This window comes from Equus asinus, chromosome 7 (genome assembly GCF_041296235.1).
Source record: "Equus asinus isolate D_3611 breed Donkey chromosome 7, EquAss-T2T_v2, whole genome shotgun sequence".
NCBI lineage: Eukaryota > Metazoa > Chordata > Mammalia > Perissodactyla > Equidae > Equus > Equus asinus.
Window position 1 is genome coordinate 100,126,686 of NC_091796.1, and position 22,846 is coordinate 100,149,531.

The 22,846-nt window shown below is 48.3% G+C and overlaps 1 pseudogene; it reads left to right on the forward strand.

The window, feature by feature from the left end:
• The first annotated feature begins 322 nt into the window (after positions 1-322).
• On the forward strand, positions 323-4,216 carry LOC106832340 (putative serpin A13; annotated as a pseudogene).
• The last annotated feature ends 18,630 nt before the right edge of the window (positions 4,217-22,846 follow it).

The window sequence follows — 22,846 nt, forward strand, 5'->3', positions numbered from 1 at the left end:
CTCAGACAGTGTCGGCTTCCTCTCACCTCCTCAGGAGCCCACCCCCTGCCCGGGCTCTGGGTTCAAGTCCTGACCCCACCACCCACCAGCCGCTGGACCCTGGGCAAGTTACTTACCGTCTCTGAGCCTCTGTGTTCCTGTCTGTCGACTAGGGGAGTAAAAACTGTGCCTCCCCGCTTGGGCTGTGGTGAGGACGAAGAGGCCATGCCTGGAGAGAGTTGCTCAGTGCCTGGCACAGAGCTGATGGTGCGTGAATACCATTTATTACTGTTACTGTTGTTTTCTTTCCGTGCTCCTGCTTCCAGAGCAAGGGCCCCAGAGGATGGAGGCCCCTGGCTGGTGGCTGCTGGTCACTGTGCTCATGGCTCTGGCTGGTTGTCTGCCCCTGGTTAACCAAGATTCTGATCTCATCAACCCCTCCCAGGCCTGCCCTGCCCCGCCACGAAATTTCCGAGAGCAACTTAGACTTTGCCTTCACTCTCTACAGATAGTTGGCTTTGGCTGCCCCGGGAAGAACATTCTTTTCTCCCCAGCGAGCATCTCCTTGGCCTTGGCCATGCTCATCCTCGGAGTCCCGGAGGCCAGCAGGACCCAGCTCCTGGAAGGCCTGGGGCTCAACCTCACCGTGGTACCCGAGGCCGAGATCCAGGAGGGCTTCCGGGATCTGCTGCTCAGCCTCCCTGTGCAGGACCGTCAGCTCCTCCTGACCACCGGCCAGCACACGTTCAGTGGCCTGGGCCTGGGAGCCATCCAGGAACCAATGGAAGCCCAGAAACGCATCTGTGAGTATGTAGAGAGGCAGACCCAGGGGAAGCTTGGGGTCTGGATGGAAGAGCTCAGGAGTGACACTGTTGCGGTCCTCGTGAATCACTTGCTCCTCAGAGGTAAGACAGTATATATCCAATGCAGAATCTCCTTCTGGGAATTGGGGCTCCAATCACTCCCCAGCCCCACTCTTGACAGCATCCAGGAAGCCTCCCCTGCTGACTCGGATATAGGAGGCACTCGATAAGGCACTCAAGGCCTACTGAATCCTTAATGCTTCTGCTTGAATGCCTCCAGTGATGGGGATCTCATCACCTGTCCCATTTTAGTGCTACTTTTTCAGTTTGTCTTCCAAGAAGGACTTTTCCAACTCCAGTGTGCATAGGAACTCCCTGGGGGGCTTGCTCAAATTGTAGAGACTCTGAATTAGGGGCCTGGTGAGACAGGGACTCAAGCCCTCTCCTCCCTTCCCCACACGGGGGACGGCTGCCAGAGGGCTATGGTCTCCACTCTGAGTAACCCTGTAAGCAACCGCTGAATCAAGAAGCAGGAGCCCCCTACCTCGGCAGGTCTGAGCAGGAAGGATCTCCCGGTGGGGGGTTTCCTGTACTTCCTCCGGAAGCCGATAAGACGTGTGCCTCGCTCCTTGGTCACGCTCCTTGGTCACGCTCCTCAGTCCAGCCTTGGGAGTCTGTCCTCCGCATGTTTGTGCAGTGCTCGGTGGGTTTTGAGTTATTCATGCCCACAGTCTCCTTTGACCTCACTGGATGAAGCGGACAAGGCTAAGATTAACATTCTCGTTTTATACATGAAAAGACAGATTTCTTTAAAAGAAGAGTTAGGAAGGCATTACTCAAATATACATCTGTGATATTTATCACCAAGGGTGACATCGGCACTTCTCTTCCCCTCATCCCGGTGGCGCGAGCCTTTGACCCATGTTCTGCCAGCCCCAAGGAGCTCTTTGCGGCTGAGCACGGGGCCGTGCAGGTCCCCGGGATGAAGCAGGCCCGCCACGGCTCCCTCCACGACCCTGAGCTGCAGTGCCCTGTGCCGCAGAGGCCACACCGGGACTCCACCACCTTCATTGTCTTCCTCAAGCTGGGCAGCAGGGTAGGCTGGGCGGCTGCAAGACGCCGGCTGCTGGAACTCTCATCAAGTGGGACAGTCTGCTCAGGACCAGGTAGACTGCTCACAGTGGAGTCCTGGAGGCAGATCCTTGTCCTGGCTTAGTCACCCCGCAGGCCCCCAGTGCATTGTCACCCCCAGGGCACTGTCACCCCCTCAGGGCACTGTCCCTGGCCTCCCTGGGTGGGGCCCAGGGTGAGGCCTGAGAGGGAGCACTGGACCAGGAGTCTGGATGCTTGTTCTGGTCCCAGCTCTGCTGCAGACCTGAGTGGTACCCTGACAGGCGGGGTTGGGAGGGTGGTGGCAGGGGAAGGGAGCCCACTTTTTCTCTTGGGAGCCAACCAGGAGAGACACTGAGTGGAGCAGAGTGTGCCTTTTAGAAAGCTCTCTATTGGCTCCCTCCTCAGAAAGGAGGAGAGTAAGTGGGCAGAGAGACCAGAGGCGAGAGAGGGCGAGAAGGCTGCTGCATGAGGCTGGTGAAGGGGTGGAGGTTGGGGCCTGCCGGCTCGGCGGGGGGCGGGGCGGGGCAGGGGGGGGTGGCGCTTGTAACACGGGATCTCAGCAGCAAACCAGTTTATTCTGTCCACAGACAACTCGATTTCTATTTCCCCACATTTTCCATTTCCAGCACCTACATCTCGGAGATGCTCCTCCCCTGGTGCCTGAGGGCGGAGGCCCCCAGGGAAGCCTGGGGTGAACAGCTCTGGAGTAAGTTGGGGATCAGGTTTCCGGTTGGAGGGCGGGGCTCTCAGGGTCTTTCGTCAACCCCTAGAAGACATCCAGTCCAGTATCTCCTCAGAGCCGGGAGAGGGTTTTCTATAACTTTGCAAGTTGCTAATTGCTTCTCTGCATTTATTCTGCATCATTGCACACCTGCTACTACAAGATACTGGGATCCCATGGGGAAGAAGTCCCCATTCCTGCCCCTCGGTGACAGATAGGGAAAGGGCAGGCGGTCACACGCACACCATCAGGGTTGGAAGTGCAGAGGAGGCCTCTGGGGACGTCATCACTGACCCTGGGCCTGGAGGATGCACCGTGGAAAGAAGGGCCTGAGAGGGAGCCTGGGGATGGCCAGGAGGGAAGAGGCTGGGACCTCAGGGAACCCAAAGTCCCCCCATCTGGGTGGAGCTGAGGGCCTGGAAGCCACTCTGACGACCTGGGACTCTATCCAAGGCCAAATGGGAAGGCACTCAGGTGCTTTAGGCCTGGAAAGAAGCATGATGATATTTGTGCTCTAGAAAGATCTAGAAAGATCTGTAGAGGAGAGAGTGGAGGGACGCTGCTCAGACCTGGCCCTAAGCACAGAGCACAGAGGGAAATGCCCAGAGCCATGCTCTCAGGCGGAGAATCACAGGAGGAAGCAGAGGGCTGAGGGCAAATCGGAGGCAGGGCAGGGGAGAGCGGGTCGCTCACAGGCACCAGGGGCCCCTCCTGTTGGCCATTCACTGAGCTCCGCTCCACGCCAGGCACCATGCCAATAGCTCGGTAAAGTGATGAGGTAGTGCTGTCATCTCCATTTCACAGAGGCTTAGGAGGCTAAGAAAATCCCCCCAGGGTACCATCAAGCCAGGGTTTGAGCTCAAGGCAAAGCATTTGACACCAAAAGCTTGCATTCTTTTTCTCGGTCAGTACTGGGTCCCTGTGGCCTTCATGTCACACAGTTCCAGAAGGGACAGCAGAGGGTGACAGAAAGTGCATGGGTTTGGAGGTCACACAGACCTGAGTTGAGCCCTGGCTGTGTCACATCCTAGCTGTGTGACCTTAGGCAAGCTACACCACCTCTCTGAGCCTCTGTTGCCTCATCGGATAATTGGGGACCCTGGGCCCCATCTGAGAGGGGAAGTGACTTATCCAAGATCACATCATGGGGGCGGGGGGATGAAGAACCAGAGTCCTCTGACTTCAGGTTAGGGGACCTTCCACAGACAGTGGTGAGGAAGCTGACATAGTGATGGTAGAGCGACGGATCACTGGGTCCCGGGCAGAGATTCAGTTCAAGGACCGAGCAGTGAACAGAATAGTTATAATCTAGTGTGTCGGATGGGAGGGCACAACCACAAATAAACAAACATGTCTGTAACGTGTTGGTGACAGGAAGTCCCACAATCCAAAGGGTGGACAGAAGGATAGGTGACCGAGTAAGTGAGTGATGGTTAAGTGTGAGGTTAAGGAAGGGAATAGAAAAATGGTACAAAAATAAAGGCCTGGTTTATCCCTCCTTTAGGGCCAATTGATGATTCCAGAATTTTCCTTGCAGGTCACTCACAAGGCCATGAAGACTCTGGATGAGGAGGGCTCAGAGACTGCGGCCACCATCTAGCTCATGCCCAGGCTTCACCCTGACCTTGGCCCCACACCCCATCCAGGCACTGACTTCAATCCGCCCTTCCAGGTGATGACTTCCTGCACAGAAAGAGGAAGCATCCTTTGTCTGGGGAAGACTGTCAACCCATTGGGATGATGCTGCCCGAGATGCGCTGGACGACCCGGAGAGAGCAGAGGAGGGGACCACGCTGGGGTGCCCTTGTCTGGGGACAGAGACAGCATCCGGGTCTCTGTGTGGCCTGGAGTCATCCCCAGGCTCTCTGGGATGCCGTTTCTTCATCTGGAAGTGAAATGGGAAACATTTGGAAGCGGTGATGGCGGCAGGTGCCCCTGCACAAGCTCCGTGCGGCCATGCTAGTAGCCGCCCGCCCACGCGCCGGGAGCTTCTGTGTGGAACGAGGTTTAAGGTCTTGTGTGTATCCTGGTTCTTTTGCGCGGTTTCATGGGAACCTGCGGGGTGGGGGTGGTAAGGGCGATCAAGGCTGTGCCTCTGAGTGAACATCTGCACGTGCTAAGCATTTTGTATATTTTATCTCATTTTGAAATTAATTCCCACAACCACCTAGTAAGATAAGCATTAGGTTGAACCATAGGAAATCGATTGTATTTGGCCTTTTTTTTTTACCTACAAAAAAGGGCAACTTCACATGATTCCGCCTAATATTATTTCTCCCTTTTCATAGCTGAGTCTCAGAGATGAGCCCCAGCTCCCTCAGCTAGAAAGGGCATAGCTGGGATTTGGTGTGTTTTCTTCCAAAGCCTAGACTCTTTCCATTCTCATCCATTTTGCTGAATTGGTGATTCTTTTTTGTTTTTTTTTTTTTGAGGAAGATTAGCCCTGAGCTAACATCTGCTGCCAATCCTCCTCTTTTTGCTGAGGAAGACTGGCCCTGAGCTAACATCTGTGCCCATCTTCCTCCACTTTATATGTGGGACGCCTGCCACAGCATGGCTTGCCAAGCGGTGCCATGTCCTCACCAGGGATCTGAACCAGCGAACCCCCAGTCACGGAAGCTGAACGTGCGAACTTAACCACTGCGCCACCGAGGCCGGACCTGAATTGGTGATTCTTAAACTTGTTTGTGGGCACAAATCCCCTGAGGATTTTCTTAAGAAGCAGGTTTGGATTCACCAGTTCTGGGCTGGGGCTGGAGGCCGGCATTCCGCACACGGCCCCAGGGATGCTGAGGCTGCTGTGGGGCGACCACACCTGGAGTAGCACGTGCTGCATGCTCCCGTCCCCATGACCCGCGGAGGGGTTCAGTTGGTGTGGTCAGCAGGGCCGAGGGGCGGCAGCGGCCCCTCGATGTAGTTGTGGGGCTGAGCCTAATTTTGGAAATACCTTTTTGAAGCCTGCAGACAAAGCTTGCTTTAGGGTCACTTATTAATAAGCATACTGGGGGAAAAGAAGTGTCCCAAATACAGGCTTTTTGCCCATTCTAGGCATACCGTGGGTGCTTGTAGCTGTGGGCAGTGCTCCTGGCCCATCGCTGCAGCTGGGATGTGGCTGTCAGCCGGCTCACGTCCCTGGGTCCCCAACTGCACGGAAGGGAGCCACGTAGGCTTGGGGGCCGGACCACTGGAGACCAGTCCTGCCCCTGGCTCTCACCAGGTGCCCCCCTGGAGCAGGAAGGAAGATAGCAGGCAGACACAGAGAGCCATGCTGAGCGCCGGTCAAGGGGCTGTGACGTGTGCCCCATTCAACCTTCCTTTTACATTTTACATTTGCTGCCAGAGATGAAACTTGCTGATTATTTTTCCCTTCTCCAGGGAGCAGGTGCCCACAAAGCACTGATGAGTCAGTAAGTCAGCCTCCCCAGAAGGGGGAGCCCCGGAGTCACCGACGGTACCCCCCAGAAAGAAGGGTGAGCAGCCCCAAGTACTGGAAAGCTGGTGTCTTACCTTTTGTGTTTTGAGGGTTGACAATGGGGGTCCCAAACTCAAATGTCTTTGGGGCCAGGTAGGTAGAGGGCGGAAATTAGGGAAAAAAGAGCAGCACGAGTTCAGTAGCAGATGTCAGCTAACCGTGCTGCTGGGAAAGCTTAGGGAGTGGTGGGGATTGTGGTAAACTGGAGAGCGGGGCCTCATCTAAAGGGGGCACCCAGTGGTGGCCTGCCTGTGACAGTGGCTTAGATGAGATAGAAGTTTAAATTTTGACCTCATAGAAGAGTGTGAGCAGGCATGGTGGCTCTGCTTCACCCAGGCTGCTTCTAAATTGTGCGTCTGCCATCCCCCTAGGGTGTTGTCCTCAGCTGGATGGATGCTCGAAGACCACCCACCAGCGCCTCCACCTTCCAGCCGACAGCAAGGAGGCAAGGGAAAATGGAGGGCCACTGGCTCCCTTCAAGGCCCAACCCATGAGTATACACATCTCTCCAACTCATCTCCTCCTGGCCAGAACTGAGTCACGTGGTACACCTGGCTGCAAGAGAGGCAGAGAAATGTGGTTTGTATTGTGGGGGACTGTGTGCCCAGCCCAAAACTGGAGATTCTCTTACTTTAGAAGAGTGATGATTGGCTATTGGAGACCCCCCCTGCCAGTCTCAATCAGATGTTCCTTGCAGAATAACAACCCAGGGTTGCTGGCTTTTTAAATTTTAAAAGAAACTAAAAAGCCAGACCTTAATGCGAAAATGTTTCCTTTTTTTTTTAGTGAGGAAGATTGGCCCTGAGCTAACATCTGTGCCAATCTTCCTCTATTTTGTATGTGGGACGCTGCCACAGCATGGCTTGATGAGCGGTGTGTGTAGGTCTGCACCCAGGATCCAAACCCACAAACCCTGGGCCGCCAAAGGAGAGCATGCGAACTTAACCATTATGCCACCAACCTGGCCCCAAAAACATTTCCATTTTTGAATGCTAACAACTAATTCAATTTAAAGAAAACACCAAGCAGGCCAACAGCATAGAGGGTAAATGAAGCATGCAGCAGGTCCAGAAGGCAGCTGGGCAGAGTGGGGGACAGTCTGCAGGGTGCCTAAGGCTGGCCCTAGGACAAGGTGTGACCTGCATTGAAATTCTCAGGCTGCATTGAGACGTGGGACCATCCCCAGAGAGAGAAGATGGCAGCTAGGAAGCAGGTTAGGTCACAGGACCACAGGTTCAGAAAAGTTTGACCAAATTTTACAAAAGACGTGCAAGAAACATCCTTTACATTATTTCTGTCAATAAAGCCAGTTTGTGGGCAAATCATTATCATAACATAACCAGTGATTTTGCTGAAATGAAAAAAAAAATAATAAATGTTATAAGAAATGCATAAAGATTTGTCAATTGTCTCTGTCTATTTTATTTCTCATGCAAACTATATTAGCCCATCAACAGACACCCAGACACGTGCAATAACATTTAAACTCAGGCATCTTTGACATTTTGCTGATTTTAGTTTATATAAAACTGTAGCTGTATACAGAATTTTCAGTTCTATTGTTTTTCAAGGGACAAGTCAATCTCTGGATGGATATGGAAAGTGGCCTCCTCTTGAACTTTGCCCTTGGTGGGTCTCCCATCTGTCCCCTCTGGGCACGGGTACAGCACGGAAGGCGTCACAGCAGGAAGGAGGAATGGACAAGGCTGGCACTCCTCAGGCCAGAGAGAGGCCGAGGTCTGGAGCCAGGAGGGGTCCCAAATCAGGGTGGGCCCACCCAGCTGGATGGTTCCTCCTTCGTTCACTCCACAAGCATCCATTGAGTACCCTCTGCTTGCCAAGCCCTGGGCACGAGCTCACAGATCTTACACAATAGGGGTGAGAGAAGGGACAGGAACCCACCCTGCAGACACCTCGTGGAGAAGACAACGGTCCTTGATGCCGGACTCCAGCACGGAGGGCCCCTGGCATCAGCACTCCCTGCCCAGCGGGCCCTTGAGGAGGGCGGGAGCACCTCGGGCAGAGATTCTGTGCTTACGCTGACGAAGGTCGTGGGGTGGGGTTGCTTTTCTGTTTTAGGAGAAAGGAAATTGCCAGGTCAAGTCAAACCAACATGGGTGTTGGAAGCGATGATCAGAGCCTGGGGCTACCAGCCTTGACCCCAACCCCCCGGGCAGTTCAGCCTTCCAGGGAAGAGTGACCGGGGAGAAAACCCAGCTTCTACGCACAGGCCCTGCCCGGGCACCTCTGTCACCCAAACCAGGTTGGGCTACACGCAGGTGGCAACAGGCCCTAAGAAGATGGGAGCCCCAAAGGCCTACAATTAGGGGTCATCTCCATACCCTCCCAATGACCCACTGGAGCCCGAGGCAGGGTAGGCTGGTGGTTAGGAACTGGGCTCACATCCTACCTGATTTATACTTGTATTTTGTGGCAAATTACATAACTTTGCCCCTCGGCCTGCTCTATAAATTGGAAGCTCCCTCACCTGTGAATGGGGTCATGCTAGCACCCACCCCCTAGGGCTGTGAGGGTGAAATGGGTCCATCGTGGGAAGTGCTTAGAACAGGCCCTGGGCTGGGGAGGTGTCACTGTTACCGTTACCTGGAGGGGTTGAATAGCGGCCGCTCAAAAGGGGTGCCCATGTCCTAACCCTGGAGCCTGTGAATATCGCCTTATATGGAAATAGGGTCTCTGCAGACGTCACCAAGTTATCACCCTGGACTACCCAGGTGGGCCCTGAATCAGTGACGTGTCCTTAAAGGAGACGGAGGGGAGACACTGGCCAGAGGAGAAGGCCACGTGAAGCGGGAGGCAGTGGGGCGGGACGCGGCCGTGGAGAGGGCTGACATACAGCAGAACCTGGAGGAGGCGAGCAAGGCCTCTCCCCTGGGGCTCCGGCAGGAGCACAGCCCTGCTGACATCTTGCCTGGGGACTTCTGGACTCCAGGACTGTGAGAGGTACTTTCTTTTCTTCTAAGTCACGCAGTTGGTGGTCATTTGTCCCAGCAGCCCTAGAAAACCAACACAACACAGCACCGCTTCCCGCACACCAGCATCAGTTTAGAGTTTGTGGAGGATAAGTGTCATTGAATGACCACCCATGTCGGGCACAGACACAGCAGGGGGGCTTTACTGCTCACCTCTGGGGTCAACAATGCCATGCCCCTGGAGTTCCCTAGACGGATGTGACCTGTTCTGGGCCCCAGTCTTGGGGGTTGGCAGACAGTCTGTTCGGGCCATTTGGGGCTCTTCCCCAGGCCCTGCTCAGGCTGTGGTCCAGTTGATGGTGCTCACCCTCAGAGGCCCTGCTAGGTTGCTCCTTGTCTGGCCCGCAGCCCTTGAAGCCAGCCGGTATTTTACTGGAGACCTCCGGCTGTAGCGTCAGGTTTTCAGCCATTCTCACCCTTCCCTGAGCGGGTTTTTCCAAGGCCCAGCCACCTCCGGGCCTCTGCACCCCACCTCCTCCCTTCTGGGTTTAAGCAACTTCCCAGTTTGTCCCTCTGATCTGGCCCAGCCTCCGTCCCCCATCTACAGCCTGAAGGATGATGTGTTCCAAGTCCTCCGTGTGAGCTCAGATGTCCACAATACCAAAGCCGGGAGGGGGCCCTCTGGCTCCCTCAAAATTCCTTCAGCAACGAAGCTCCCAGACTTGGTCCTCTGGGGCAAGCGAGCATACCAGCAGCAGAGGTCACACTGGGCTGATCACCCTGCCACACAGGGCAGTCGGTCCCCGCCTTCGAGGGGCTCCAGATGGAGCCGTGCACAACTGGGCAGATGTGAGACGATCACAGCTGTGACGGAGGGCGAGTCAAGGACAGACTTAGCTTGAGGAGGAGGAGGGACGGCAGAGTGGCCCTGAGAAAGAGCCAGGGGTCCTAGTGGCAGCCTGATGCCAGCCACTAGCTGTGTGACGGTGAGCAAGTGCATCTGTAAAAGGGAGGTGCTCTTTCAGAATTTGACACAGCTCATTCAGTCCTCGTACACCCTGGGAGGGAGGGGTTCGTTCCGTCTGACAGTGGAGGAAACGGAGGGACAGAGAGACTTAAGGAGTTCCTCCTCTGAGTCCCCCACATGGAAGCACAGCCTGTCCCAGATCCCTCAGCGCCCTTTCCTCCTCTCATGAGCCCTGACCGCTGTCTCCTGGGCATTTTGGTTCTACTCTCCACCTCTCATGCCTACAACAGACCGGACCATATCTGAGCCCCGTCTGATCTTTCAGGGCCCCAAGCCAGTGCCTGGGCCAGGGTGGGCAATGGGGGCGCCCCGGCTGGATGGAATCCCCAGCAGACCGGGGCTGTTCCCACACGAGAAGAAGAAGAGAGAGAAACGGAGGGGGTGGAGAGAGAGAGGAGGTGTTAACACAGAGCCATCCTCTGTCTCATACACACACACACAAGCACACGCACACGCACACGGGGCAGCCTGGGGCAAGAGGGGAAGCAGAACCCCAGGGACAGCAGCAGAGAAAGGCAGCAGGAGACAGGAGAGAAAATTTCACAGACTCCCACAGCAGAGCAGAAGAAATTGTTTCCAGAGGCCATTTGGAGCTGGCCCCCCGGCCCCTACGGCCCCATCACTTAGCAGGTCTAGAGGTCCCCTTGCAGCTGCCAGGACCGGGAGGAGGGAGGGAGGGCAGGGGTGGACGGGGCCTGCTGGAGAAAATCTCCCCAAACCAGGCTTGGCATCCGGGCCTCTGATTGCCCCGAGCCTGGGGGAGGGGTGGCAGAGAAAAGTGGTCCAAGATGGTTGGTCCACGTACATACCCCAGATGCCCATCTGCTCATTACGAGAGGCCGGCAGGTAACCTGAGAGCCCTGAAGGTGTGGCCCAGAAAACCAGGCCCTCCCTAAGCAGGGGGCTCCGTCTGCTGGATCTGGGGTTGGCAGAATTAAAACACAAAAAGCTCGTTGCTGGCCTAGAGGAAATGCAGTGTGAAGTGAGAAGATCCAGCTGAATTCTTCTCTTTCTTTTACTACAGTAAGAGCATTTAACATGAGATCTACCCTCAACAAAATCGTAAGCGTACAATACGGCATTGTTAACTACAGGCCCTGCGTTTTATGCAGATCTCTCGAACTTCTGCGTCTTGTGTAACTAGAACTTAATATCCATTGAATTCCCCATTTCCCCCGCCCCCAGCCCCTGGCAACCACCATTCTACTTTCTGCTTCTGTGAGTTTGGCTATTTTAGGAACCTCATAGAAGTTGAATTACACGATATTTATCTTTCTGTGGCTGGCTTATTTCACTTAGCATAATGTCCCCCAGCTTCATCCATGTTGTTGCATGTTGCAGGATTTCCTCCTTTGTTAAGGTCGAGTAATATTCTATTGCATGGACACAGTGAAAAGGTGACCTACGGAATGGGAGAAAATATTTGCAAACCATATTTCTGATAGGGGTTAATATCCCAAATATATACGGAACTCCTACAACTTGATAGCAAAAAACCAATAGCTGTATTAAGAAATGGACAAAGGACTTGAATCGACATTTCTCCAAAGAAGGCATGTAAATGGCCAACAGGAAATGAGAAGATGCTTAATGTCCCTAATCATCAGGGAAATGAAAATCAAAAGCGCAATGAGGTATCGCCTCACACCTGTTAGGATGGCTGTTATCAAAAAAAAACAAAAGATAAGTGTTGGCCAAGATGTGGAGAAATCAGAACCCTTGTTCACTGTTGGCGGGAATGGAAAATGGTACAGCTGCTGTGGAAAACATTATGGAGGTTCCTCAAAGAATCGAAAATGGAATTACCATACAATCCAGAAATCCCACTTCTGGGTATTTATACAAAAGAATTGAAATCAAGATCTCGAAGAGATATTTGGAGCACAATTCACAATAGCCAAGAGGTCCGGGGATGGGTGAATGGACTGATTCATCGGCAAGCGTTAGCAACGGAAAACAAAGTCCTCTCGTTCTTTCCCTCTTTCAGTCTTCATCGTCTAATGTCACAGCAGGAGAGGATCCCAGGAGCACCCACCCCTGCGCTTTTCAAACAACACCTCTCCAAGGGGAGGCCCACAGGGGGATGGGGGGCAGAGGGAGCCAGCAGGTGGCACTCGGTGTCCCCAACCTCCTCCAAGTGGGGCAGTTCAGTCCCGTGTTCTTGACGAAAGATTTCAACTGAAAGAGAGGTTGCACTGCTGAAAATATTTAAAATGCAAACAATTCTTAATGACCACATTATACGACTGACTTATTATTTCCCCAGGGAGGGGGAAGTGGCTGGCAATATCCCAAGGCCTCGGGGCCTGCGTGGATAAGAGACCTGCCTGGGCGGTCCAGGGTTCTCTCTTGAATTCAGCTGTGCAACCTGGGGCAAGTTGCAGAACTGGTTTCCCACCCCGCCTTGTAAATGGCTTTCAAACAGTACCTCATGCCTGGGGTTGTTGACAGCGTAAAATGAGTTGCTACCCTGAAGCACCTAAGACCACATGGGTAGGGCAGCTCAGGGAGTGTCGCTGCTGTCACCTGGGCTGGGTACCCTGGGGACCTCGTCTAGTCTCAGCTCGGCCACGGACTCCTCGCCTCCTCTCACTTCCCGTTCTCTCCTCATCGGGTCAGCAAGAGCAGAGCGTTGGCCTAAAGCAGAGATTCTCCACGTTGACCGCACAGTAAAACCACCCGGGCAGTTTTTAAACGGTGCTGACCCGCAGGCCCCATCGTGCAGGTCCTGACGTCGTTGGTCTGGAGGGAGCCTAGAGCTTCCTGCGTTTCAAAAGTTCCCTTAGCGACTCTCGCGTGCGACCAGAGCGGAGAACCGCTGCTCCAGCTAATGTCAAGCCCCTGTTCTGGCTCTAAAACTCTGTGGCTCGACTCAGCTTTACTCCAGAAATATCCGATAAAGCCCTTAATAGGTTTCAAACCCTGTGTTAGGTCTCTGGACCAGAGATGTTGTCATTCATTTCATTGCCTGGGAAACGTCTAATGTGGCTCAAGCTGGGCGTTTTCAAGTAAAATGGCTTTTTTCCCTTCATGTTAACCTGCCTCCATCTTGCCAATTTTCCAGATAAACTGACTTTGGAGATAACAACCACATAGCTCAAGTTCATTGTCCTATGATCCACACAGGTTAAACGTGGGAAAGAAAAGGACTTTGAGCGACTCGAACTCACCCTGTGTTAACATTAAGTCCTGCCTGTCCCACTCTGTCTTCGCCTCCAGTTTGATAATTTTAAAAAGGGTTGGAGGAATCAATAACTTCCATAAATACAAAGAAGGAGAAAGAAAGAAAGAGAAGGAGGAGGAGAAAGAGGGAAGAAAAAGAAGGAAGAGTGGGAGGAAGGATTCCTTTTCATAAAACAGCAATAATGATGACAGATAAAATAGGAACAAACTTGAGAAGTGTGCAAGTTCCAGACGGAGGAACATTTTTTAAATCCTGCAGAAAAACATAAAGAAGCTTCACGCTCCCTTGGATAGGAAGACTGAGGAAAATATCAGCTCTTCCCGAGTTAAGATATAAATTTAACAAGAACTCAATAAAAGCATCAACAGGATATTTTAAATAAACAGGGTGATTCTAAAATTCATATGAAAAAATAAATAAATAGGAATAGTTAGAAAAATTCTGGAAAAAAAAGGACCTTGCAGCCAATTATAAAATTATAATTTATTTATGATAAAAGATATAATTAAAACCATATGGTTTATGAACAGACAGACTTATCGCTGGAACAAAACAGAAATGTGTCAAAAGTCCCAAATACAAAGTGTAATTCAGAATACAACGAGGAAGGTATTCCAAATCGGTGGAGAAAAAGTGGATTAGTCGTTAAATAGAACTGAGACCACAAAATTGTCATCTGGAAATAAAAAGTTTGATCCATAATTCTTGTAGGGATCATTGAGTCTATTCACAAATATTCCAGTTTTCCTCTCCTTCTGACCGTACGATTCGCTTTGATCATTGAAAGATGAGCATAAATGTGTTTCTTCCAAGAGGAAGCCTTTACCAGCTAGGGCATGACTCACTATCTTCCTATCTCCTGCCACAGCCTTTCTAGGAAATAAAATCCAAAAACCATTTCTTAAAAGATTGGTAAGTTTAGGGGCCGGCCCAGTGGCGCAGTGGTTAAGTTCAGATGTTCCGCTTCGGCAGCCCAGGGTTTGCCGGTTCAGATCCCAGGTGTGGACATGGCACCACTCATGAAGCCATGCTGTGGCAGGCATCCCACATATAAAGCAGAGGAAAATGGTCATGGATGTTAGCTCAGGGCCAGTCTTCCTCAGCAAAAAAAAAAAAAAAAAAAAAAAACAGTAAGCTTACATACATACAAATAAAAAAATTGCTGTATGACAAAAACTGCCATAAGAAGACTCAAAATCCAAGGGGAAAACTGGAGGAAATACAACTCATGTCATGGAAAGAGGACTAATTTCATTTATATATAAAGAGTTCTTACTGAATCAGTGAGAAAAAAACTAACGACTCAATATAAAAATGGACCAAAAATATTGATTGTTCATAACAAAGAAAATTAACTTACAAAAATATACTCAACTTCACTCAGGTTAAGAGAAATGCAAGTTAAAATTACAAAAAAGCAGCTCTGTTTTATCTGTCAGATTGGCAAAGGTCAAAAAAAGTTGGTGGTATTATTCACAATAGCCAAGACATGGAAGCAACCCACGTGCCTGTCAGTGGATGAATGGATAAAGAAGATATGATGTGTGTGTGTGTGTGTGTAGATACAATGGAATACTACTTAGCCATAAAAAAGACCAAATTGTGCCCTTTGTGATGACATGGATAGACCTTGAGGGTATTATACTAAGTGAAATAAATCAGATAGAGAAAGATAAAAAACCATACAATTTCACTCATATGTGGAAGATAAACAAACACATGGGTAAGGAGAACATATTGGCAGTTACCAGAGGGGAAAAGGGGGAGGGGGGGTGAAATGGATGAAGGGGCGCGTAGGTATGGTGATGGATAAAAACGAGACAATGCGGTCGATATAGAAACTGAAATATGATAATGCACACCTGAAATTTACACAATGTTATTAGCCAACATGACCTCAATAAAATATTTTTCTTTATAGTTGATGCTATATTGATAAAAATGTCAGAAACAGGGACTCTCATACATTCTTAGAGCAAATATTAATTGGAACAGCCTCTGTGGAGGGATATCTGATAATATACCAGATACATATATTTAACCAAAGAATTCCATTTCTAGGAATTATCCTACAGGCATGCCTACACAGGTGAGAAATGCTATGTATAACAAAGTTATTCATTGCAACATCATTTGAAATTGCAAAAAGAAAGAAAGAAAAATGGAAACAACCCGATTACCCATCCATAAATGAGAGTTTACACAAACGACCGTCCACGCATATGATGGAACACGATGCAGACAAAAAGAATGAGTAAACTCTTTGCGACTGTTTGTGAACTGATGTGCAAAGATCACCAAAATGTATTGTTAGGTACGTGAAAAGAGCAAGGTGCAGAACAGTGTGACTTTAATGCCGTCATTTGTATATGAATAAGATATTTCTGGGAAAAAAGACGTTCAAGTTGCTTAAAACACGTTTGCCTCTGGGAAGGAGACCTCGGTGCCTGAGAGAGGTCTGGAGGAAGATTTGACAGTATTCCTTTAATTCATTTTGAATTTTGAACGACGTAAATGTTACCTATTCAGAAAACAACTTTAAATAAGAGAGAGAACCAAAAGCTCTCTGAGTGTAACTCATTTTCTAGAGTTCGCCAGCACAAGACCACAACTAGGACCCATCAAACAACAAAATTAAGTGTTTATGTGTCTCCGAGTATTGGAAACAATTATGTAACCCTAGATGCGTCTGAAATCTTGTACCAACGTTCAAGGCAATTGACCATAATTTCCCGCTGCATTGAGTTTCATATATTTCAAAATTGGAAGATATTTCTTCAGAAAAGCTAAGACCAAAATTTTTTTTAAAGGTCAACTCTAATTCCATTTCAGTTGAGAGGTTTTTTTTCTAACTAAAGCTATCAAAATGCTCCAGAATGTCAAATGCATTTCTTACCTTCGTGTCTTAGACAGAAACTCCCATGAAAGTTGTACTCACAGCTTCCTTGTCAATGGAGAAGACCACAAAAGGCTTTGCCCAAATGGAGAATTCTCTATCCACCTAAACCACTAATTTCACGTGAGAAATACCAACCTGGGATTACCCGGGATGAGTGATAATGACACATCAGTGATTTTTCAGTAGTGGCTGGGGGACAAAGTTAGACCTCCCGCTCAGAAGTCCACCCTAATCCTACATTGCATATTCTAAGAACATTGGGCATAGGGTCAGCATGAGATGGAGCTTTATAATCAGGAAGACGTGGATTGGAATCCACATTTCATTGACGGACTTATGGAGAATATCTCACATTCCAAAACCACACCTTGGAAGAGGCTCAGACGACAACCACGGATTCCCATCAGAATGGATACTGGCGAGTCATCACCATGGTAACAAAGATTTTGATGATGAGCATCCCAGAAGCACCATTAGGACCGAAGAGCTGAGAACTGTCTACCATTTAATGAGCCTCACGTAAGCCTCCTCTTCAGCTAGCCAGAGGAGATGGATACCCATCCACACTCATTTCCTGGGAATGACTGAAAATGAATTTCCAGCCAACTGGATGGGGACTCCAAGCCAGACGGATTTAATTTTTAAAGATAAGGAAATCTATCATTTTGTGTACACCTAAGTTGGTGAACTACATTTTTATTATTATTATGTTAATATTTTGCAGGAGGTGCTGCTTTTCTGGTGTCCCAACCTGTTGATTCGCATGACATTACACGTCCACACACGGGCCTCTCTCCGGCTGTCTTACCTTCCAGCTGGACCTACTTGGTCAGAGCTGGGGTCTCTGCTGCCGCTCAGTTGCTCAGCCCCTGCCTTCCCATTCTGCCTCGATCCTTTGGGTTGATGTGCCTCTTGACACTTGTGCTTAGCTATGGGTCCAACATTGCCCCCAGACACTGTCCCTTAGCTCCACTCCCTATTCCCATATGGATTGGTCCCACCTACTCCCATATCTGGAAGTTTTGGCACCAGTGGATGACGAAGATTGTGCAGAAGAGTCATCTGACTTGCCCATTCTGAGCACCAAAATCTCAACTAAATTAACCATTAAGGGAATCCAATCCACTTTGCGAGATTCTGTAACTTGGAATTTTATGGATATAAGAAAAAAAGTTCATTGAAAATTATTGACCCCGTGTTTTGGAGGTGCATTAAGCTAATTTAAGCACAAATGCAGACATCACGGCTACTATCTGGGGGATTCCCATGGTGCTTCTAGCTCCTCAACATCCAGGAAGCAATGAGAACCCTTAACCAGGATGGCAAGAGAACAGTCTGTGTTAGAGGTGACGTGTGTCCCTTTTCTTTCACCCATGTACCCGGCTCTGCACTGCAGATTTTCCTCCGTATGGCTTGGCATTCTCATCCCTGTCCTTTTGCACTTGGGTGCCATCTTGATGGGAGCCCTGATTACTAAGCTCTCATCAGCTGCACTTGCAAATACTGAAGTTCCTTTCAAGTAGAATGTTACTGGATGCTCTTCTACCTCTCGCGTGCCCCTTAAAATCCTGGCTGACTGCTATAACTCATCCACTCAACAAATAGATTACACAGGCTTCCTCCTCCTGGCCTCTTTTTAAGCTCTGGGACAGCTTTCCTGTTTGTTGGCGTCTCTGACACATATCTGGTTTGGACTAGATGTTCTCAAATTCCTCCCATCTTTTGGGCCGTGACTCAAAGCGTTTTTTTGAGCCTCAACTGAGATCACATAATCAGAGTGTTTCACACAGTGCCTGACACGTAAGAGGCACCATAAAATTTAGCTATCATCATTACTATTATTGTCTCGTGTTTGTGCCACTCCCTCAAGACCTAACACATGATAGTTACCTCGGCAAATATATATTTCCAAGAAAGGACCCCCACCTTTTCATTATCATCTCCTTCCCCTCCTCCAAAGTAGAGTAAAAACACCAAATGAATTCCAAACACCAATGACATGACATTTTTATCCTACACAGTTATGGAAAACCACTTCCATGTTGATTCAATGCCTTCGTGTAGACGCAAAGTTCAGCTTCAAATTCTTCTTTGCTGTTGGGTCTTGACATACAGCAAGCAGAGAAATGCAACCGGAAGTGGAACAGTATATAAAAAGTTGTAAAGCCAAGGAAAAAACATCCTGTGCTGATGGTAATTGGATCATCAATGGCATACTCTAGCATAATGGGGAAGCAGCCTGACTCAGAATTCCTCAGAGAAATGTCCGCCCAAGAGGCCATAATGGCGAACACAAGCTGCATAGCCCCATTCTCAAGGCATCCGCCATGGCTCAGCTCCTCCCTGCGCTCCAGGCCCCGTGACCAACTCTAAGACCTCCTCCTGCCCTTTGGGTCCTGGTTCCCCACCATCGTGGCAGAACTTATCATCCAGGCCCAGGCCTGTGGGGGCCACCCCTGAGGTCGGCCGACATCCAGACAGAGAAGCCGGTTCACGCACTGGCAGAAATCAGTTCCTGAGCCCAAGGCATACAGACCCTGGGCCAGAGGTGAGGGGCCTCTACAGGGGGGCACACGCATTTTTTTCAAGCAGCTTATCCCCCAAGGCCTGAGTGAACGTTCTTCCCACCCTCAGATTAGGAAATTATGAAACAACTCTGCAAATGTTAAATCCTATTGCATTGGAAATATGATACATGACCTTTACCGAAAAGAATAACATATTATAATATTAGACTAAAGGCTGTGAAATTGCCATTTTAGTAGGTCAAAAATGGTTGAATATTGGTGATTTCAAGTGGTTCATCCAACGGTAACAGCTGATATTCACTGGGTATTTGTCACGTAGCTTGCCCTGTGCTCCGTGCTGTACATGCAACAACCCTTTGTGGGAGGGCTATTAACTTTGTTTTATAGATGAGGAAACTGAGTCTCAGAGAGGTGAAGTCATGGGTCCAAGGTCAGGCAGCTAGAAGTGTGTTTCCATTGCGTTTAGGCAACATGCTCTACCTCCTTCTGCTTATCTTTAATGGCTGCTCTCCCAACCATCTTTTCCTCTGCCCTCTGTGGCCACCCATTCTCATGGCTGCACAGTAGATTTGGTCATGACTGATAACTGACCAGCTTCACATGATACTCTCAGAAACATGAGCATCTCGCCCTTGACCACTACCCGCTGTATCTACAGCACACTCACGCTATTCCATTAAATTAAGCATCCCACTCCATTCTACTAAATTATCCCATCACTGACTACCCACTTTTCCCCTTCTTCACACTCTCTCCTGGGTCCATTTTCCTCCTCACCCAGCTGAGAGGCCATATCCAATTTTGGCAACCACTCCCTTGCATTTTTCTTCAATTCTCTTTCCCTCTTTCCTCTCCGAAGTATTCACCTGGCAAACCTCCAGGCCTGCTGGCATCCGAATCACTTTACAGAGAGGATCTCATTCTGGGGATCCCCAGTGCCCTCTAAAGAGCCAACTAGTACATGGAGATTTAGTTCTTTCCTCACACGCCAAGATAGAACGGCTCAGACACTCTGGAGATGTTTCCATATGAGTGTTGACATCAAATCAGAGGTTTCTAGTATTCTACAAATAAAAGAGGGAAGAACCAAGGGACATACGCCTCGATTTTATTTTGAAAAATATCAAACGCATAGAAAAGTTAAAAGAATAACACAATTAAGAACTATATACTCTTCTCCTAGATTTACCAGTCATTAACATTTTGCCACGTTTGCTACCTCGATAGATAGATAGATAGATAGGTAGACAGATGGCAGATAGATAGGTGCATACACACATACTCACACATATATACAGCTTTTTGTTAATCCATTCGAAAGTAAGTTGTGGACATCAAGACACATATACACATATCCTTACACACACGCGAGCTCGCGCACACACGCACACGAAGATGTTAAAGAGCTCCAGGCAGGCAGCTCCGACTCTCGGGGTTGGGGGCTCTGTGCAATCCCAAACACCCACTCTCATGACTAACACCATTCAGGCCCCAGGAAAAGGGAAACACGTCTCCACATCTCTTGCCCATGTCATCAAAACAAAAGATAAGTGTGTCCAGATGCTGGGGAGGACCGTGGCTTGGGTCCCTGTTGATTTTGGAGACAGACCCCATTTCGGCATGTGGGGAGGATTTGCGTGCGTTCTTGGGGAAGAGGAAAGACAGATATCCTGACTTGCCAGCTCTTCCTTCCAGATAGTAAGGACGCAGCAGATGCTTGTCTAATGGTGAATCATTTTCCAGAAGCACAAACGTCCTCTTTCCTGCTTGTTTTGAGGTTACAATTTGTGCTTCTGGAGGAGCTCACAAATTAGCACAACATTCCCAAAAGGTAGCTCATGACAGTTGAGGAATATTTTTCAATATTAAATAATTTATATTACTCCCAAATTTGTATAATATAGGTCTAGACAAAACTCCCACAAAGCACGAGATGGACTTTTTCACATTGCTGGTTATGCTGGAATTGCAAAGGGTTTTATATGTATTAAAATATTTAGTAAGATTTCACTAAATTTAAAAATAAATTCTGTTTTATTTGAGTAATTCTGATTTAAATTTTATATTTATTAATTATCATTTGCATCTAATAAAAGATAATTTTAAATATTTTAGAATAAAAATCATAATTAGAAACCATGAACAATGTTTAATTTTCTGTCTTTTATATTTTTATGAAAATATATTCATATTTTGTATCCTTTGAATTCAATTACATTTTATTTTTTAATACTTTAGCTCATTACAGTCAATAGAAAATGTTGTGTGATAATCTTGATTCTAGCAAAATAATCAGTGATTTTGCTGAAATGAAAGAATAAATGAGGGCCGGCCCCGTGACCTAGTGTTTCGTGTTCTCTGCTTCAGCTGCCCAGGGTTTCGCCAGTTCGGATCCTGGGCACAGACATGGCACCACTCGTCAGGCCATGCTGAGGTGGCAGCCCACATGCCACAACTGGAAGGACTCACAACTAAAAATACACAACTATGTACTTCGGGGCTTTGGGGAAAAGAAAAAAAAAAAGATTGGCAACAGTTGTTAACTCAAGTACCAATCTTTTAAAAAAAAAAAGAATAAATGAAGAAATAAAAATATTTTTTGAAATAAATATGTAGCAATTTAAGAATTTTGGGTTTGTATATTACACAGTCAAACACTGACAGCCCATCATCAGAACCCCCAGACATGCATTATAATAATTAAATTTATTTTTTGCTTCAATATTTTGCCAATTTTATAGTCATATAGAAATCGTATGAATACCCAAAGGATCCCTGAGAAAAAAGATCAAAGCTGGAGGTATCACACTCCTGGATTTCAAAATATACTACAAAGCCATAGTAATCAAAGCAGCATGGTACTGGCACAAAAACAGACACACAGATCAAAGGAACAGAATCAAGAGCCCAGAAATAAACCCACACACTTATGAACAGCTAATATTCGACAAGGGAGCCAAGAGCATACGATGGAGAAAGGAGAGTCTCTTCAATAAATGGTATTGGGAAAACTGGACAGCCACATGCAAAAGAATGAAAGTAGACCATTCTCTTACACCATGCACAAAAATCAACTCAAAATGGATTACAGACTTGAATGTAAGACCCAGAACCATGAAACTTCTAGGAGAAAACATAGGCAGTACACTCTTTGACATCGGTCTTAGCAGCATATTTTCAAATACCGTGTCTGACCAGGCAAGGGAAACAAAAGAAAAAATGAACAAATGGGACTACATCAAACTAAAAAGCTTCTGCACAGCAAAGGAAACCATCAACAAAACGAAAAGACAACCTAACAATTAGGAGAAGATGTTTGCAAACCACATATCGGATAAGGGGTTAATATCCGAAATATACAAAGAATGCGTACAACTCAACAACAAAAAAACCAACAACCCAATTAAAAACTGGGCAAAAGATCTGAACAGAGTTTTCTCCAAAGAAGATATATGGATGGCCAACAGGCACATGAAAAGATGTTCAACATCATTAGCTATCAGGGAAATGCAAGTCAAAATTACAATGAGATATCACCTCACTCCGGTTAGAATGGCTATAATTAAAAAGACAGGAAACTACAAATGATGGAGAGGGTGTGGAGAGAAGGGAACCCTTGTTCATTGCTGGTGGGAGTGCAAACTGGTGCAGCCACTATGGAAAGCAGTATGGAGTATCCTCAGAAAATTAAGAATAGATCTACCATATGATCCAGCTATCCCACTGCTGGGTATTTATCCAAAGAACTTGAAAACGCAAAGGCGTAAAGATACATGCACCCCTGTGTTCATTGCAGCATTCTACACAATAGCCAAGACTTGGAAGCCACCTGGGTGCCCATCAAGGGACGAATGGATAAAGAAGATGTGGTATTTATACACAATGGAGTACTACTCAGTCATAAGAAATGATGAGATCCGGCCATTTGTGACAACATGGATGGACCTTGAGGGTATTATGCTGAGTGAAATAAGTCAGAGGGAGAAAGTCAAATACTGTGTGATCTCCCTCATAAGTAGAAGATCAAACGACGACAAACAAACACATAGCAACGGAGATTGGATTGGTGGCTATCATGGGGGAAGGGGGGTCGGGGGAGGCCAAAGGGGTGATTAGGCTCACATGTGAGGGGATGGACTATAATTAGTTTTTGGGTGGTGAACATGATGTAATCTACACAGAATTCGAAA